This window comes from Triticum urartu, chromosome 5 (assembly GCF_003073215.2).
Source record: "Triticum urartu cultivar G1812 chromosome 5, Tu2.1, whole genome shotgun sequence".
Taxonomy (NCBI): Eukaryota; Viridiplantae; Streptophyta; class Magnoliopsida; order Poales; family Poaceae; genus Triticum; species Triticum urartu.
Genome location: NC_053026.1, coordinates 60,721,551 through 60,740,852, shown reverse-complemented (window position 1 = coordinate 60,740,852; position 19,302 = coordinate 60,721,551).

Below are 19,302 nucleotides of genomic sequence, written 5' to 3'. Positions count from 1 at the left end.
GTCAAGGGGTACCAGAGTGATCCAAGAATGGATCACAGGACAGCGGTCAAAGTTATCCTTAGTAACTAGCGGACTAAGGAAGTTTCTCGGTTATGGAGGTGGTAAAAAGAGTTCGTCGTAAAGGGTTACGTCGATGCAAGCTTAACACCTATCCGGATAGCTCTGAGTAGAGATACCGGATGCATATAATGGAGCAACAATTTAGAATAGCTCCAAGTAGAACAGTTATTTGGAATAGCTCCAAATAGAGCATGGTAGCTACATCTAGGAGATGACATAGAGATTTGTAAAGCACACACGGATCTGAAAGGTTCGGACCCGTTGACTAAAACCTCTCTCACAAGCAACATGATCAAACCTAAAACTCATTGAGTGTTAATCACATAGTGATGTGAACTAGACTACTGACTCTAGTAAACTCTTGGGTGGTTGTCACATGGCGATGTGACCTGTGAGTGTTAATCACATGGCGATGTGAACTAGATTATTGACTCTAGTGCAAGTGGGAGACTGTTGGAAATATGCCCTAGAGGCAATAATAAATTGGTTATTATTATATTTCCTTGTTCATGATAATCGTTTATTATCCATGCTATAATTGTATTGATAGGAAACTCAGATACATGTGTGGATACATAGACAACACCATGTCCCTAGTAAGCCTCTAGTTGACTAGCTCGTTGATCAATAGATGGTTACGGTTTCCTAACCATGGACATTAGATGTCATTGATAACGGGATCACATCATTAGGAGAATGATGTGATGGACAAGACCCAATCCCAAGCTTAGCTCAAAGATCGTGTAGTTCGTATGCTAAAGCTTTTCTAATGTCAAGTATCATTTCCTTAGACCATGAGATTGTGCAACTCCCGGATACCGTAGGAATGCTTTGGGTGTATCAAACGTCACAACGTAACTGGGTGACTATAAAGGTGCACTACAGGTATCTCCGAAAGTGTCTGTTGGGTTGGCACGAATCGAGACTGGGATTTGTCACTCCGTGTAAGCGGAGAGGTATCTCTGGGCCCACTCAGTAGGACATCATCATAATGTGCACAATGTGATCAAGGAGTTGATCACGGGATGATGTGTTACGGAACGAGTAAAGAGACTTGCCGGTAACGAGGTTGAACAAGGTATCGGGATACCGACGATCGAATCTCGGGCAAGTATCGTACCGCTAGACAAAGGGAATTGTATACGGGATTGATTAAGTCCTTGACATCATGGTTCATCCGATGAGATCATCGTGGAACATGTGGGAGCCAACATGGGTATCCAGATCCCGCTGTTGGTTATTGACCGGAGAGTCATCTCGGTCATGTCTGCATGTCTCCCGAACTCGTAGGGTCTACACACTTAAGGTTCGGTGACGCTAGGGTTATAGAGATATTAGTATGCGGTAACCCGAAAGTTGTTCAGAGTCCCGGATGAGATCCCGGACGTCACGAGGAGTTCCGGAATGGTCCGGAGGTAAAGAATTATATATAGGAAGTGCTATTTCGGCCATCGGGACAAGTTTCGGGGTCACCGGTATTGTACCGGGACCACCGGAAGGGTCCCGGGGGTCCACCGGGTGGGGCCACCTGCCCCGGGGGGCCACATGGGCTGTAAGGGGTGTGCCTTGGCCTATATGGGCCAAGGGCACCAGCCCCAAGAGGCCCATGCGCCATGAGAGAAAAAAAGGGAAGAGTCCTAAAGGGGGAAGGCACCTCCGAGGTGCCTTGGGGAGGATGGACTCCTCCCCCCCTTGGCCGCACCCTTCCTTGGAGGAAGGGGCAAGGGCTGCGCCTCCCCCTCTCCCTTGGCCCTATATATAGTGGGGAAAAGGAGGAGCAAACCAATCTAAGGCCTGGCGCCTCCCTCTCCCTCCCGTGACACATCTCCCTCCTCCCGCAGCGCTTCGCGAAGCCCTGTTGGAATCCCGCTACTTCCACCACACCGTCGTGCTGCTGGATCTCCATCAACCTCTCCCTCCTCCTTGCTGGATCAAGGCATGGGAGACGTCTCCGTTCCGTACGTGTGTTGAACGCGGAGGTGCCGTCCGTTCGGCGCTAGGATCATCGGTGATTTGGATCACGACGAGTACGACTCCATCAACCCCGTTCTCTTGAACGCTTCCGCGCGCGATCTAGAAGGGTATGTAGATCCACTCCTCCCTCGTTGCTAGATGACTCCATAGATTGATCTTGGTGACACATAAGAAAATTTTGAATTTATGCTATGTTACCCAACACAACAATCTCCATCCATCTCTGCTGACGGAGGTTCAGGTCTGGCTGAGTAAACAGATACTTCAGACTTTGGTGGTCGGTGAAGATCTCGCAACGATTACCGAGAAGGTAATGTCGCCACTGCTTAAGTGCGTGAATGACAGCAGCAAGTTCGAGGTCGTGAACTGGGTAGTTCTCTTCATGAGGGCGCAATTGTCGCGAAGCATAAGCAATCACTTTGCGCTCTTGCATTAGTACACAGCCTAATCCTTGACGGGACGCATCGCAGTAAATGACGAAGTCCTTCTTAGTATCAGGTGGAGCTAGCACTGGGGCAGAAGTCAACTTGTCTTTGAGTGCCTGGAAGCTTTCCTGACATTTGTCTGTCCATTTGAACTTGACGCCCTTATGCAACAGGTTAGTCAGAGGCCTGGCGATCTTGGATAAGTTCTCGACGAATCGACGGCAATAGCTGGCGAGACCAAGAAACCTTTTGACTTGCTTGACATTCTTCAGAGGAGTCCAATCGAGAATAGCCTGAACTCATTCAGGGTTAATGGCGATACCATCCTTAGAGATGACATGCCCAAGATAGGTTACTTCAGGTAGCCAGAATTCACATTTGGAGAACTTGGCATACAGTTGATGTTCTCGTAGCTTTTCTAGCACAAGACGAAGATGTTCAGCATGCTCTTCTTCGTTCTTGGAAAATACCAGGATATCATCCAGATAAACCACGACGAACTTGTCGAGGTAATCCATGAATATATAGTTCATCAGGCGAGAGAAGGTGGCTGGAGCATTGGTTAAGCCGAATGACATGACAGTGTACTCGTATGAACCATATCGAGTCACGAAGGCGGTCTTTGGGATATCCTCTTCACGAACACGGATCTGGTGGTAACCCAACCTCAAGTCGAGTTTAGAGAACACTGATGAACCAGCCAGTTGATCATACAGATCATTGATCCGAGGAAGAGGATATTTGTTCTAAATGGTAGCTTGGTTTATAGGACGGTAGTCTTGGACGAATCGGTTTGGCCCATCCTTCTTCTTGACAAAGAGAGAAGGTGCTCCCCAAGGAGAGCAACTTGGGCGAATGAAACCACTTCGAAGAGATTTGTCGATTTCCTCCTTAAGCTCAAGGAGTTCATGCGGCGGCATCTTGTAGGGCCGCTTGGCTATAGGAGTGGTGCCTGGTTTCAAGTCGATGACGAATTCGACAGCTCTAGCAGGGGGAATCCCTGGAAGTTCTTCAGGAAAGACGTCTTGGAATTCGCAAACGACGGGAATGTTTTCAATGCCCTCGAGTGGTGTAGCATTCAATGCATTCAAGGCATAAAGCTGTGCCTCGGCATTTTGCACCAGATGAGCTTGGTAAGTAACTATTTCATCTAACGGGTGTAGCAGATGGACGGTCTTAGTGGTGCAAACTATAGAAGCAGTATGCGCTTTCAACCAATCCATCCCCAAAATGAGGTCGATGTTAGAGGACTTCAGGATAATGGGCGAGGCATAGAATTCCAGCCCTTCGATTTCCACGGGGGCGTCGACACCAACCATGGAGGTTTGACATTGTCCCACAGGGTTTTTTACCACCACCGAAGTGTTCATCTCCTCACATTTAACGTCGTGCTTGTATGCAAAATCTTCTGACATGAATGAATGTGATGCTCCTGAATCGAATAAAACAGATGCAGGTACTGAATTTACGAGGAGTGTACCCATCACAGTAGCAGGCTGGTCTTGAGCTTCGTTCAGATCAACGTGGTTGGCATGAACACGACCATAAGACTTGGCATTGTTGCTGCAGGCCTGGTTGTTTCCACGGCCAGCTGCTGGAAGGGCCAGTTGATTCTGATAGCAGTTCCTGGCAAGGTGACCTGGTTGACCACACTTGTAGCATAGACCATTATTGGCAGTGGGAACAGGAGCTGCGGGTGGTGGAGCTGGAAGCCTTGGCTGCCTAGACGGTGGGGGAGGCAGACGCGGCGTAGCATAGGACTGCCTTGGGGCAGGTGCAGTTGGTTGGTACATGCTGTTGGGAATCCATATCTTACACTTCTGCGAGGGTGGGCCCAAAGATGAGCCCATGTCATGGTTGCGCCTGTGAGAGCTCTGGTATTCCTGCAGACCAGTTTCAACATTGAAGGCCTTGTTCACCAAGGTGGCGAAATCAGTAAAGTCATGCACTAGAAGTGCGAGCTTGATGTCAGCTTGAAGGCCATCATGGAACTTCTCCTATCTACGGGCATCAGTTGCAATGTCCTCTTCAGCATAGCGAGACAAGTCCAGAAACTCCCGCTGATAAGCTTCAACAGTTTTGTTGCCTTGGGTGAGGTTGCGGAACTCATGCTTCTTCCGGTCCATGACTCCCTGAGGAATGAAGCGGGCACGGAAAGCAGCTTGGAAGTCTGGCCAGGTGATGATTGTTCCAGCTGGCAGAGTACGCCTGTGGCTGTCCCACCATTGAGCTGCGGGTCCCTTCAGGAAGAAGGAAGCAAAGGTGACATAGCTGGCAGGGGCTACATCAGCAGACTCCATCTCATAGGTGATGTCACGGAGCCAGTCATCAGCATCCAGAGGCTGAGTTGAGCTGCGGTACACAGTTGGGTTCAAGCGCATGAAATCCTGCAGAGTTACTGGGGCTGGCTGCTGGTTCATATTGGGGCGAGGAAACTGAGCCATCATATTCTCCATGAACTGGCGATTCATCTCAAGCTGTTGGATCATACCAGCCATGTACTCAAGCGGTGGTGGGGCATTGCCACCACGACCACGACCACCTGGTCTAACCATCCTGCTAATATATAACAGGGGTAGTTCAGCATTGAGGAATTTGCGAGGACAAGAATCATTCATGATGAAACATGCATAATGAAAGGAGCACAATAGATACTACATAGTAGTCGGCATATCTTACAAAAGAGATCATGCATAGAGTTCGGTACACAGAGTTCAGTACATAGACTAAGACATCATAGGCGGCACGCAGGCTCGCGGCGAATGCATCTAATACTACTAAGCAAGACTCCATCAGTCCCAAGAGGTACTGTGGAGGTAGCTGTAGCCTGAAAGCTGGTGGTGCTGCATCGGGAACTCCACGTTAGTAAACTGGGGTCCGCGGATACTCCGGTGCAGAACCCGACGCTCAAGTGGCAGTAGAGGACCAAGTGGGGGAGAGTAGCCTCCCACATCTGGCTAGCCGACACCCTGGGGCATCACGGTCCTGGCTGGGTAGATCGCAAAACGTAACAGCTCTCTAGATCCGACAAAGGGGTGCAACAGCGTCAGAGCACGGTAGAGGTGCTGACGGGTGGTGTACAACTCGTGGCGAATAGCTCGGTTAGCTCGATCCAGCCCATCAGCATGCAGAACCAGGTTCTGATGGTAGAAGGGCTCTCGGGTGACAGTGGAGTAGGCAGCAGTGTAGTAACCCTCCGCATCAACATCGGATGCGATAGCAATGTGCCTGAAGGGGGAGGTGTCCAACTCCCGATACTCTCTACGAAGGCGTGCCAGAGCAGCATAAGCAGCATCGTGAACTGCCATATCGATGGTCACTCCAACACCATGAGCAGTGTGCAGCACAGTAGTGGAGTCATACTCCCGAGAGTAGAGGTGGACGATGGCACGGTACTGCTCCTGGTTAAAGTCCTGGTACTCCTCGAAGACGGTGTACTCAGGGAGCCAGCGATAACCCAGATAGGTCATCATCTCAGCTAGCACGGCAGGTGATCCCGAGGCACCAATGGCCGTCGTGAGGTGCACGACCTGCCTTGTGGGTTCCATCTGAAAGCAAAGATGTTTCAAAGGAGTCAAATGACAGTGTGGAAATTGTTCAAAATACTATTCTAAGGAATAACTATGGCTTTTATCCAACTTTGGGGTAAATGTCGTCACGGGATCCTAGTGTTAGAGTTAGTAAATTCGTTTAACCCGAGTAGAAGAGAGTTCAGAGTCCCAGAGTAAATGTCGAGGAGTAAAAGATCCTAGTACCACCCAATGGCGACGTGGGCCCGTAAGACACACAGTCATGTTAGTAAAAGTTTTTGCAATGTCTAGACTCGACTTCGGCCAAGGAGTGTGGAAGGGGGATTCCTACAGGCAGTCGGCTCTGATACCAACTTGTGACGCCCCTGATTCAATCGTACACTAATCATGCATGCAAATGTGTACGATCAAGATAAGGGACTCACGGGAAGATATCACAACACAACTCTAAAACATAAATAAGTCATACAAGCATCATAATAGAAGCCAGGGGCCTCGAGGGCTCGAATACAAGTGCTCGATCATAGACGAGTCAACGGAAGCAACAATATTTGAGTACAGACATAAGTTAAACAAGTTTGCCTTAAGAAGGCTAGCACAAACTGGGATACAGATCGAAAGAGGCGCAGGCCTCCTGCCTGGGATCCTCCTAACTACTCCTGGTCGTCGTCAGCGGGCTGCACGTAGTAGTAGGCACCTCCAGTGTAGTAGGAGTCATCGTCGAAGGTGGCGTCTAGATCCTGGACTCCATCGTCTGGTCGCAGCAATCGGGTAGAGAAATGGGAAAAAGGGGGAACAAGGAAACCGTGAGTACTCATCCAAAGTAAAGGCAAGCAAGGAGCTACACTACATATGCATGGATATATGTGTAAAGGACCATATCAGTGGACTGAACTGCAGAATGACAGAATAAGAGGGCGATAGCTAATCCTGTCGAAGACTACGCTTCGGGCAGCCTCCGTCCTGCAGCATATAGAAGAGAGTAGACTGAAGTCCTCCAAGTAGCATCGCATAGCATAATCCTACCCGGCGATCCCCTCCTCGTTACCCTGTTACAGAGCGATCACCGGGTTGTATCTGGCACTTGGAAGGGTGTGTTTTATTAAGTGTCCGGTTCTAGTTGTCATAAGGTCAAGGTACAACTCTGGGTCGTCCTTTTACCGAGGGACATGGCTATTCGAATAGATTAACTTCCCTGCAGGGGTGCACCACATAACCCAACACGCTTGATCCCATTTGGCCGGACACACTTTCGGGGTCATGCCCGGCCGCGGAAGATCAACACGTCGCAGCCCCACCTAGGCACAACAGAGAGGTCAGCACGCCGGGCTAATCCTAAGAGCACAGGGGTCTGGGCCCATCGCCCATAGCACACCTGCATGTTGGGTACACGGCCGGAGAGCAGACCTAGAAACCTCCATTACAAAGGAAGTCACGTTACGCGGTCCAACCCGGCGCGCGCCGCTCAGTCGCTGACGTCACAAAGGCTTCGGCTGATACCACGACGTCGAGTGCCCATAACTTTCCCACGTAGTTGGTTAGTGCGTATAGACCAAATGGCCAGACTCAGATCAAATACCAAGATCTCGTTAAGCGTGTTATTTGAAGTTACCGCGAACGCTGACAGGGCCAGGCCCACCTCTCACCCAGGTAGTCTCAACCTGCCCTGTCGCTCCGCCACAAAGATCCACCCAGAGGGCCGTCGGGACAAAGGTCCTTTCAGCCCCCAATCCGGGAATCACTCACGGGTACTCCTCGAGCCGACCCGACTTTAGTCACCACATGTATCATGTATAAAGTATAGTATATACCCGTGATCACCTCCCGAGTGATCACGGCCCGATAGTATAGCACATCAGACGGACAAGAATGTAGGGCCACTGATGGAAAACTAGCATCCTATACTAAGCATGTAGGATTGCAGGTAAAGGTAACAATAGTAGTAGCAAGGACAGGCTATGCATCAGGGTAGGATAAACGGGAAGCGGTAACATGCTACACTACTCTAATGCAAGCAGTATAGAAGAGAATAGGCGATATCTGGTGATCAAGGGGGGGGCTTGCCAGGTTGCTCTGGCAAGAGCGAGGGATCATCAACTTCGTAGTCGTACTGGGTAATAGCGACGTCGGTCTCGGTGTCTAGCAAGAGAAGAGGGGGAAGAAACAATAAATATTCAAGCAAACAGATGCATAGCGATGCATGACAAAGCAAAGTGTGATGCTAGGCGTGCCCTAACACGGTATGAGGTGATACCGGTGAAGGGGGAAACATCCGGGAAAGTATCCCCGGTGTTTTGCGTTTTCGGGCAGAGGAGCTGGAGGGGGAAAGTTGCGAGTTTGATAGGTTAGGGATGCGTGGCCGGGTTCGTCTCGTCGTTCTGAGCAACTTTCATGTTGAAAATAATTTAATCCGAGTTACGGTTTAAAAGATATGATTTTCTAAAGATTTTATTAATTTCTGGAATTTAATTAATTATTTAATTTAATTCGAAAATGGATTTATGACATCAGCATGATGTCATGCCGACGTCAGCAGTCAACAGGGTTGACTAGTCAACCTGATGTGAGGGCCCCGCATGTCATTGACTGATTAATTAACTAACAGTTAATTAGGTTAATTAGTGATTAGATTAATCTAATTATGATTAATTACGTTAATTAATTCTTAATTAATTAATATTTTATTTATTATTATTATTATTATTAATTCTTTTTTTAATAAAACGTTCTGGGGCTGGGCCCCGTTTGTCATAGGCCCTAGGGGATTAGCGGGTTTGCCCGCTAACGGGCACAGGGCACAGCCCGTCTAGGCGCTGGCGGGACGCCCGGCAGGGTGAACCGGGGCATCGGCCTCAGCCACGGCGGGGCGCCGGCGCCGGGCGCCAACCGGGAGGAGCACGGGGGATGGCGACGGCGCACAGGACAGGGGCGGCCGGCGAGAGGAGCGGCTTCAGCGGCTTCGGCGAGCAGCACCACCAGGGGCGCGCGGGGTAGGGGGTAGCGATGAAATCGGCCGGAGTAGTTCCGGGCTCGGCAGTGCCGAGGCACAGGCGGGCGTGCTGGGGAGCTCGCACCGCAGCGAGTCCAGGGGCGGCAGAGGGGTGGTCGGAGGCGGGCTACAGAGGCGGCCGCGTCAAGTGAAGCAGCATAGGGGCTTGGCCTGCAGTAGGCGCGACGAGCCTGGCGGGCGTGGTTGGTGGCCGCGGGGCGCGGCCCGGACGCGTCATAGGAGAGGAGGTCGGGGTGCGGTGAGCGCGGGCGCGGGCGCGACCAGGGGCGAGCCTGAGCGCGGCCAACGGCGCGGCCATCGGGCACGGGGCCATGGTGAGCGCGGGGACAGAGCGCGCGAGGCGCGGCGACGGTCGCGGGGGAGGGAGTGCGAGGAGAGGGGCGGGAGAAGGCGGCGGCTCACTGGGGCAGTAGGGCAATGTCAGCGGGGGTCGAGGGGGGTGGCGGAGACGATGGCGTAGAGGAGGCATGTAACACCCTCGATGCGACTATAGCTCCCACGTGTCGAGGCATGACTTAGAGATATAATCGCATTGAAGGCATATGTCGCAAGTTAGGCAATCTTCACAACATCCCATGTAATATAATAATAATAATAAAAGGGGAGATAACATAGTTGGCTTACACTCGCCACGTCAATCAGGTACATAAATAACATTACATCATCCAAACACTCATGGCCCGACTACGGCGCCAAAATAAAGAGAACCCAACATGCGACAACGGTCCCGTTCACCCCCAACTGGGCACCACTACTGATCATTGGGAAAGGAGACATAGTAACGTTGAGAGTCTTCCTCGAACTCCCACTTGAGCTCATACGCGTCTCCTGGAGCGGAATCATCAGGCCCTGCATCTGGTGTAATAGTAATCTGTGAGCCACAGGGACTCAGCAATCTCGCACCCTCGCGATCAAGACTATTTGAGCTTATAGGTAAGGCAAGGTAAAATATGAGTGGAGCTGCAGCAAGCGACTAGCAAGTATGATGGCTAACTTATTCGCAAAAGAGAGCGAGAAGAGGAGGCAAAGCACGAGCGAGAAACTAGAGAACAACCTGCGCAAACATTACTCCAACACCGTGTCCACTTCCCGGACTCCGCCGAGAAGAGGCCATCACGGTAACACACTTAGTTGATTCATTTTAATTAATTAAGGTTCAAGTTATCTACAATCGGACATTAACAAATTCCCATCTGCCCATAACCGCGGGCACAGCTTTCGAAAGTTCAATCCCTGCAGGGGAGTCCCAACTTAGCCCATGACAAGCTCTCACGGTCAACGAAGGAATAGACCTCCTCCCAAGACGTTCCGATCAGACTCGGTATCTCGGTAACTCAAGACACTTCGACAGGTTAAAACAAGACCAGCAACACCGCCTGAATGTGCCGACAAATCCTGATAGGAGCTGCACATATCTCGTTCTCAGGGCACACTCAGATGAGACTAGCTACGAGTAAAACCAACCCTCAAGTTTCCCCGAGGTGGCCCCGCAGGCAGCTCAGTTCGGACCAACACTCAGAGGGAGCACTGGCCCGGGGGGGTTTAAAATAAGATGACCCTCGGGCTCCGGTAACCCAAGGGAAAAAGAGGCTAGGTGGCGAATGGTAAAACCAAGGTTGGGCATTGCTGGAAAAGCTTTAAAAAAGGCGAACTATCAAGGGGTTCCCATTATAACCCAACCGCGTAAGGAACGCAAAATCCGGGAACATAACACCGATATGACGGAAACTAGGGCGGCAAGAGTGGAACAAAACACTAGGCGAGAGGCCGAGCCTTCCACCCTTTACCAAGTATATAGATGCATTAAGATAACATGGCAATATAATGATATCCCAACAAGTAAATAAGAGATGTTCCAACAAGGAACGGCCTCCAATCTTCACCTGCAACTAGCAACGCTATAAGAGGGGCTGAGCAAAGCGGTAACATAGCCAATCAACGGTTTGCTAGGACAATGGTGGGTTAGAGGTTTGACATGGCAATTTGGGAGGCTTGCAAGCAAGTGGTAGGCATCGTAGCAATGGCATAGCAAAAGAGCGAGCAAACTAGCACTGCAAAGATAGTAGTGATTTCGAGGGTATGATCATCTTGCCTGCACAGTTGTCAGAGTTGACTGGATCCTCAAAAGCAAACTCAACGGGCTCCTCGTTAGCGAACTCATCTCCTGGCTCTACCCAAACAAGACAAACAAGCAACAAGGATCCAATCAACCACGTGCAAACTCAAACAACACAATGCAAAGATGATATGCTATGCGGGATGCGATGCGGGATGCAAAAAGCAAGATATGACAGGAAATGCATGAACCTGGCCTCAACATGGAATTCCAAGTGTGCCACTGGAAATATGAGATGAAATCGCTTGAAAACGATATAAAGAACGCCGGAATCGGAGTTACGGTTTGGAAAAGGCAAGCGATTCAAAAATGACACCAGTCTGCGATTTACAGCAAGTAGGCATCTAAATGCAATGAAATGAACATGCTACAGCAACCAAACATGACATCAAAATACATGGCAGGGGATCATTCAAGATGCTTAACAAAAGTCTAGCACTGAGCTACGGCCAATTCATCCACTAACAGATTCAAACAAGCATGGCAAAAACGCAAATGGTAAAACAGATCTCAGACTTAGTGAAATTAACACTTGTCTGGAATTTCAGATCATATAGCCCTCTTCGGAGCAACAAAACAACATGCTACAGGACCTGAACATGACAAAGAAAGACATGGCATGGAGCTACTCAACAAGCTTAACAAAAGTCCCTTAGTGACCTTGAGCCAAAAGGGATCACAAAATATACTAACAAGCACACGAACATAGCAAAAACATAATCAGTTTTCAGACTTAATGAAAATTGGGACATGTTTAAACATAACTCACGAAGGCATGTTTACGAGCTCGATGCACTCACTACGGTGCAAGTCATGGCAAGACAAGTATACATCCCTTAAGAAGGCACAAAATTAAAGCTAGAAATGGCAAGAACAATGGCATAGCATGCACGGATCAACTACAATAACATCGGCAAAATCGCAAACAAGTTGATGATCTGCCCAGATTCGCAACGAAGCAAAAGTAGATCTCGATTGACTCAAGATAGGGTGCTCCATAATTGCAAACAAAGACATGGATGGATAGAGCACTACAATATTAACAAAACTCCCTTACTGATCATCCTCAAAAGAGGCACGGATCACTAGGAAACAACATGAACATATGGCATCATGAGATAAACAATCCCAGGACTTAGTGAAATCACTAAGTCCCTGAAAACAGAATTAGCAAGTGCACCACTTTGCAAGCTTGCACAAGTCACCACACACATCCTAAAATTACATGGGCTGCACCTATGGAAATATGACAAAACCATTAACAAAACATATGTAGAACTCACGGGCATAGCATGCACACATTAATCATGGCAAAAAAGACAAAAGTGCTAAATGGAGTAGCAGATCTAACAATTAACTCAAGTATCCCTCTTCTAACAGCATTTCGGGCATCAAGATGAGCTCAAATGAAAATGATGCAATGGAATGAAATGATGTACTCTCTGAGGTGAACATTTTGATATGCTATATGCCCAAATCGGAGCTACGGACGCAAAGTTACGGAGCTCCGCGATATCTATGGGCTATATGACCACAAAAATTCTGTATTTACTTGCTTGGACTGTTCACGAGAAATAATTCAATGCGCTCTCGTCATTCTGAGACTCTAGGTTTTGTACTGTTCTACACACGGCACGGTATCCAGCGCAGCCCGCTAGTTGTTGCGCGGCTCGTTCCGGATGAAGTCGTAATACTGGTGTTGCGGCTTGGTGTTGTTTGGGGGGCGTCCGTGAATACGCTGGTCGCCTATTCGCTTATTATTAAGATTGCAGGCGACCCGGAAGTTGAGGTTGGCCGGGAGCGGTAGTCTGGTGGACCGTGCTGGGCGCATTATGTTCTGGCCGGTACACTCGCAGGCGTCTCCATTATTAATCGGCCGCGGCGGGACAGTCGTGCAGTTGCTCTTATTGGTGCGTACCCCTTATCGTTGCCGGCATCAGGCTCGGCGGTGTCCTATAGTTCTGGCAGCGCCGGAGTGCCTGGCCAGGACGGCGGAGTTATGGCTGGACGTCCGGGGTTCGGAGGGTCTGCAGGCTGTGCGATGTGTCGCCGTGAGCTTTGAGGCGCTACGGTTCCTTATGTTGTTTGTAACCTCCGAAGTTCTGCGGGCGGATTTTGACTGGCTGGCTCTCGCCCTAGCGGTTACTGTCTGGCCGGCTATGGTGGTCTGGTCCCGGTTCGGCCCCGCACGGGTCCGGGATCTAAGTGCCGCGGGGCTTTTCAGCATGGCGGGAGGAGAGAGGTACAGGTTCCATGTCTGCTGACGTGTGCTAGGCTGGGGATTGGCCTTCCTGGCTCGCGCATCGCGGAACTCATGTCCTATCATGGCGTGAGGATACGACATTATATAGTTCGCGGCCGTATACTAACCCTGGGGCGCGTGCGGATAAAGTCGTACTGAAGTTCTTTAGGCAGGTGTTCGATATGCTGCTGTACATATTTATCGTGTCACTATTGTAGGTGTTACCCACGCATTTATCTGACTGCTATGGAGTGCCGAGCGTAGAGTAAGCTCCACATTAATTGTTAGTAGCAAGGATTTTTCGCCAGCGCCTTACAATCTATTCGCTTAGTTTCCACCTAGGACCCCCGTTGCCTACCCGTATTTCCTTTTTGTGATTCCGAACGTCCTCAGACATGGATGCAGACGTGTAGTGTGTGGTTTTGCGGCCAAATCCTTGGAGGGTTTGTGGCTGCAAAACACAACAACGAGGTCTCATTTCGGTCCTCGGATTAACCGTTTGGTAGTATTCAAACGAAAGTCTCAAATGTGTACGAAACTTGAATTCATTCTGCTGGGATGTATCATATCCGGTAGGTAAACATCCATTTAAGGACATCACCACGTATTGCGCAACAGTCATGTCTTCTTGTGTTCTCCCAATATTCGGCACTGTAAATGATGTTTATTCCCCACACTACGAAAGAAAGACTAGAAACTAAATTGACCCGCGCGGAGAGATGATACATGACCGCTATACCATCTACATGATGAAACTACCCGACGGCGATGCTCATGAATTTCACTGACTGAGTCTCGGATCCCGGGCGATATGATTTAATAGCTGATTGTTCTGATAATCTCGATATGGAGTATTACTGGAATAACCTCGCAAACATCGCATCGCAAATGCACATTAGTCACTCATTGTCACTGACTATGAGTCACTGAGACTGCATTGCCAATCTCGGCTACTATCGACAACAATCACGGACCGTGAATACCCCTACTACTTATAACGCTTCTGGTTACATTTAAATATAACTAACGCCATGATAACAGTCAATGAGTGGCATTAGTTACAAATAGGTGAAAGTTACATTTTCCGGTGTGTTACCATATGTCAGTGCCGGAGCGTGGCCCGAGCATCGGTCGGAGTGTCCAGGCTGTCTGGTCTTCCTGTCGGAGGAGAGAGGAGGTCCAGCGTGCTGACGTGGCAGGCGGGGATTGGTCCGGCGCGGCACGCGGACATGTCCGACGGCGAGGAAGATTTGTCCGGGCGCGAGGAGGACGAAGCTAGGGTTTCATCCGCGAAAATTTCGGGGGAGGCCACATATTTATAGGCAGAGGGAGCTAGGAGAGTCCAAATGAGGTGCGGTTTTCGGCCACGCGATCGTGACCGAACGCTCTAGGACATGGAGCAGAGTTAGGTGGGTTTTGGGCCAAATTGGAGGGGTGTTGGGCTGCAACACACACGAGGCCTTTTCGGTCCCTCGGTTAACCGTTGGAGTATCAAACGAAGTCCAAATGGTACGAAACTTGACAGGCGGTCTACCGGTAGTAAACCAAGGCCGCTTGGCAAGTCTCGGTCCAATTTGGAAATGTTTAATCCCCACACACGAAAGAAAGCTAGAAATGACCACCGGAGGAGAACGAAGCACCGGAATGCAAAATGGACAACGGGGAAAATGCTCGAATGCATGAGACGAACACGTATGCAAATGCAATGCACATGATGACATGATATGAGATGCATGACAACGACAACAACACACGGAGGCAAAACCCAAACCCGAAAAAATAAAATAACTTAACGCCGGAAACGGCAAGAGTTGGAGTACAAATAGGGAAAGTTACATCCGGGGTGTTACAAGGCAGGCCGGTGGGGGAGCATCGGCGAGGTCCAGGCGCGGTCTCCTGGCGGCATTGGGCGCCAAGCGAGGGGGAAGGGGATCGGGCTCCTCTCGATCCAGATCCAGAGCGAGGGGGTGGGGAAGAGCGAGTGGGGAGTGGAGGGGAGTGTCGGTTAGGGTTTCCCCCCCTCGTGGGGATAAGGCAGGGGCGGGTCGGCCGGCTGGGCCAGGTGGGCCGGCCTGGCCGGTGAGCTGGGCCGTCTGGCCCAGTTGGCCATGGGGCCTTTTCATTCTTTTTAGTTTAGTTTTGTTTTCTGTTTTTGTAGTTTCTTTTCTTTTTATTTCTTTTCTTTTCTGTTTTAAATCATTTTAAACCATCTAGGCATTTTATAAAAATGTGTTTGCTTTATTATAATCACCCTGGCATTTAATTGCACACTCCGAACATTTTAGTTTAATATTTTGAAAACTTTTTCCGTTTGACATTAATTTGAATTTGAATTTTGACGCGGTTTCGAATTAACCCGAGATTAACTACAGTGACCGAGGTGACATGACACTATTAACGTGAGATTACTGTAGCATGATTATCCGAGCGTTACACCGGTCCACCCACATATCAAATTATTAAAGTACCGAACGTGATGAAAACTAGCTTGACGATAATTCCCATGTGTCCTCGGGAGCGCTTTTCTCTATGTAAGAGTTTGTCCAGACTTGTCATTTGCTACAAAAAGGATTGGTCCACCTTGCTGCATTTTATTTACTTTTGGTACTTGTTGCTCGTTACAAATTATCTTATCACAAAACTATCTATTACCTATTATTTCAGTGCTTGCAGAGAATACCTTGCTGAAAACCGCTTATCATTTCCTTCTGCTCCTCGTTGGGTTCGACACTCTTACTTATCGAAAGGACTATGATAGATCCCCTATACTTGTGGGTCATCAAGACTCTGTTCTGGCGCCGTTGCCGGGGAGTGAAGCTCCTTTGGTAGGTGGAATTTGATAATGAAAATTTATAGAGTGTGCTGAAATTTACTGTCACTTGTTACTATGGAAAGTAATCCTCTGAGGGGCTTGTTCGGGGTATCGTCACCCCGACCAGTAGAGCAAAGAGTTGCTCCTCAACCTACTGAACCTACTGAAAATGAAAATGTCTACTTTGAAATTCCTTTGGGTATGTTAGAAAAACTGCTGGCTAATCCTTTTGCAGGAAATGGAACAATGCATCCTGATGAACACCTAATCTATGTGGATGAAGTTTGTAGATTATTTAAGCTTGCAGGTGTGCCCGATGATGTTATTAAGAAAAAGGTCTTCCCTTTATCTTTGAAGGGAGATGCTTTGACATGGTATAGGCTATGTGATGATATGGGATCATGGAACTACAAATGATTGAAATTGGAATTTCATCAGAAGTTTTATCCTATGCATCTTGTTCATCGTGATCGCAATTATATATATAATTTCTGGCCTCGCTAAGGAGAAAGCAACGCTCAAGCTTGGGGGAGGCTTAAATCAATGTTATATTCATGCCCCAATCATGAGCTCCCAAGAGAAATAATTATTCAAAAAATTTATGCTCGGCTTCTGATAACAATCGCACCATGCTTGATACTTCTTGTGCTGGCTCTTTTATGATGAAGACTATTGAATTCAAATGGGATTTATTGGAAAGAATTAAACGCAACTCTGAAGATTGGGATCTCGACGAAGGTAAGGAGTCAGGTATGACACCTAAGTTTGATTGTGTTAAATCTTTTATGGATACCGATGTTTTCCGTAAATTTAGCTCTAAATATGGACTTGACTCTGAGATAGTAGCTTCTTTCTGTGAATCTTTTGCTGCTCATGTTGATCTCCCTAAGGAGAAGTGGTTTAAATATCATCCTCCCATAGAAGTAAAAGTAACTGCACCTATTAAAGTTGAAGAAAAGACTATCACTTATAATGATCCTATTGTTCCTACTGCTTATGTTGAGAAACCACCTTTCCCTGTTAGGATAAAGGATCATGCTAAAGCTTCAACTGTGGTTCATGAAAGCAATATTAGAACCTATACACCTCCTGATAAAGTTAAAGTTGAACCTAATATTGCTATTGTTAAAGATCTCTTGGCTGATAATATTGATGGGCATGTTATTCATTTCTGTAATGAAACTGCTAGAATTGCCAAACCTTGTGCTAAAGATAAACATAGACCTGTGGTGGGCATGCCTGTTATTTCTGTTAAAATAGGAGATCATTGTTATCATGGCTTATGTGATTTGGGCGCTAGTGCTAGTGCAATACCTATTGAATTATACAAAGAAATTATGCATGATATTGCACCTATGAGTTAGAAGATATTGATGTCACGATTAAACTTGCCAATAGAGATACTATTTCACCAATGGGAATTGTTAGAGACGTTGAAGTCTTGTGTGGGAAAACTAAATATCCTGCTGATTTTGTTGTTCTTGGTTCCCCACAAGATAGCTTTTATCCCATTATATTTGGTAGACCCTTCTTGAACACTGTTAATGCTAAGATAGATTGCAAAAAGGATGTTGTTACCATTGGTTTGGGTGATATGTCTCATGAGTTTAATTTCTCTAAATTTCATAGACAACACCTGAAGAGGAATTGCCTAGTAAAGATGAAATTATTGGTCTTACTTCTATTGTCGTACCTCCTAGTGATCCTTTAGAACAATATTTGCTAGACCATGAAAATGATATGTTTATGAATGAAAGAAGGGAAATAGATGAAGTATTCTTTAAGCAGGAACCTATTCTGAAGCATAATTTGCCTGTTGAAATCCTAGGGGATCCTCCTCCACCCAAGGGTGATCCCGTGTTTGAGCTTAAACCGTTACCCGATACTCTTAAATATGCTTATCTTGATGAGAAAAAGATATATCCTGTTATTATTAGTGCTAACCTTTCAGAGCATGAAGAAGAGAGATTATTGAAAACTCTGAAGAAGCACCGCGCTGCTATTGGATATACTCTTGATGATCTTAAAGGCATTAGTCCCACTCTATGCCAACACAAAATAAATTTGGAGAAAGATGCCAAACCAGTTCATGATCACCAACGACAGCTGAATCCTAAGATGAAAGAAGTGGTAAGAAAGGAAATACTGAAGTTTCTTGAGGCAGGTATTATTTATCCCGTTGCTGATAGTCAGTGGGTAAGTCATGTCCATTGTGTCCCTAAAAAGGGAGGTATTACCGTCGTTCCTAATGATAAAGATGAATTGATCCTGCAAAGAATTATTACAGGTTATAGGATGGTAATTGATTTCCGCAAATTAAATAAGGCTACTAAAAAGGATCATTACGCCTTACCTTTTATTGATCAAATGCTAGAAAGATTATCCAAACATACACATTTTTGCTTTCTAGGTGGCTATTCTGGTTTCACTCAAATACCTGTGTCAGCCCATGATCAATCAAAGACCACTTTTAATTGCCCTTTCGGTACTTTTGCTTATAGACGTATGCCTTTTGGTTTATGTAATGCACCTGCTACCTTTCAAAGATGCGTGATGGCTATATTCTCTGACTTTTGTGAAAAGATTTGTGAGGTTTTCATGGATGATTTCTCCATCTATGGATCCTCTTTTGATAATTGCTTGAGCAACCTTGATCGAGTTTTGCATAGATGTGAAGAAACTAACCTTGTCTTGAATTGGGAGAAGTGCCACTTTATGGTTAATGAAGGTATTGTCTTGGGGCATAAAGTTTCTGAAAGAGGTATTGAAGTTGATAAAGCCAAGGTTGATGCTATTGAAAAGATGACATGTCCCAAGGACATTAAAGGTATAAGAAGTTTCCTTGGTCACGCCGGTTTTATAGGAGGTTGTAACACCCCCAGTGTCATGCTACAGTAATCCCCTGTTAATGGTGCCATGTCATCTTGTTACTATTGCTAATCTTCACTTGATCCAAATCACAATTCAAATTCAAATCCAATCTAAAGTCAAAAATTCATATTTGCCAAACCTGAAAACTAAAATGTTCAAAGTGTGGCAAATAATCCCCTAGGTATTTGTCATGTTGGAACCAACCTCTTTTGGTTTCCGAAAGTTCTCCTGGAAATTATTTAGTGGTCCAGCAGCTTTTAAA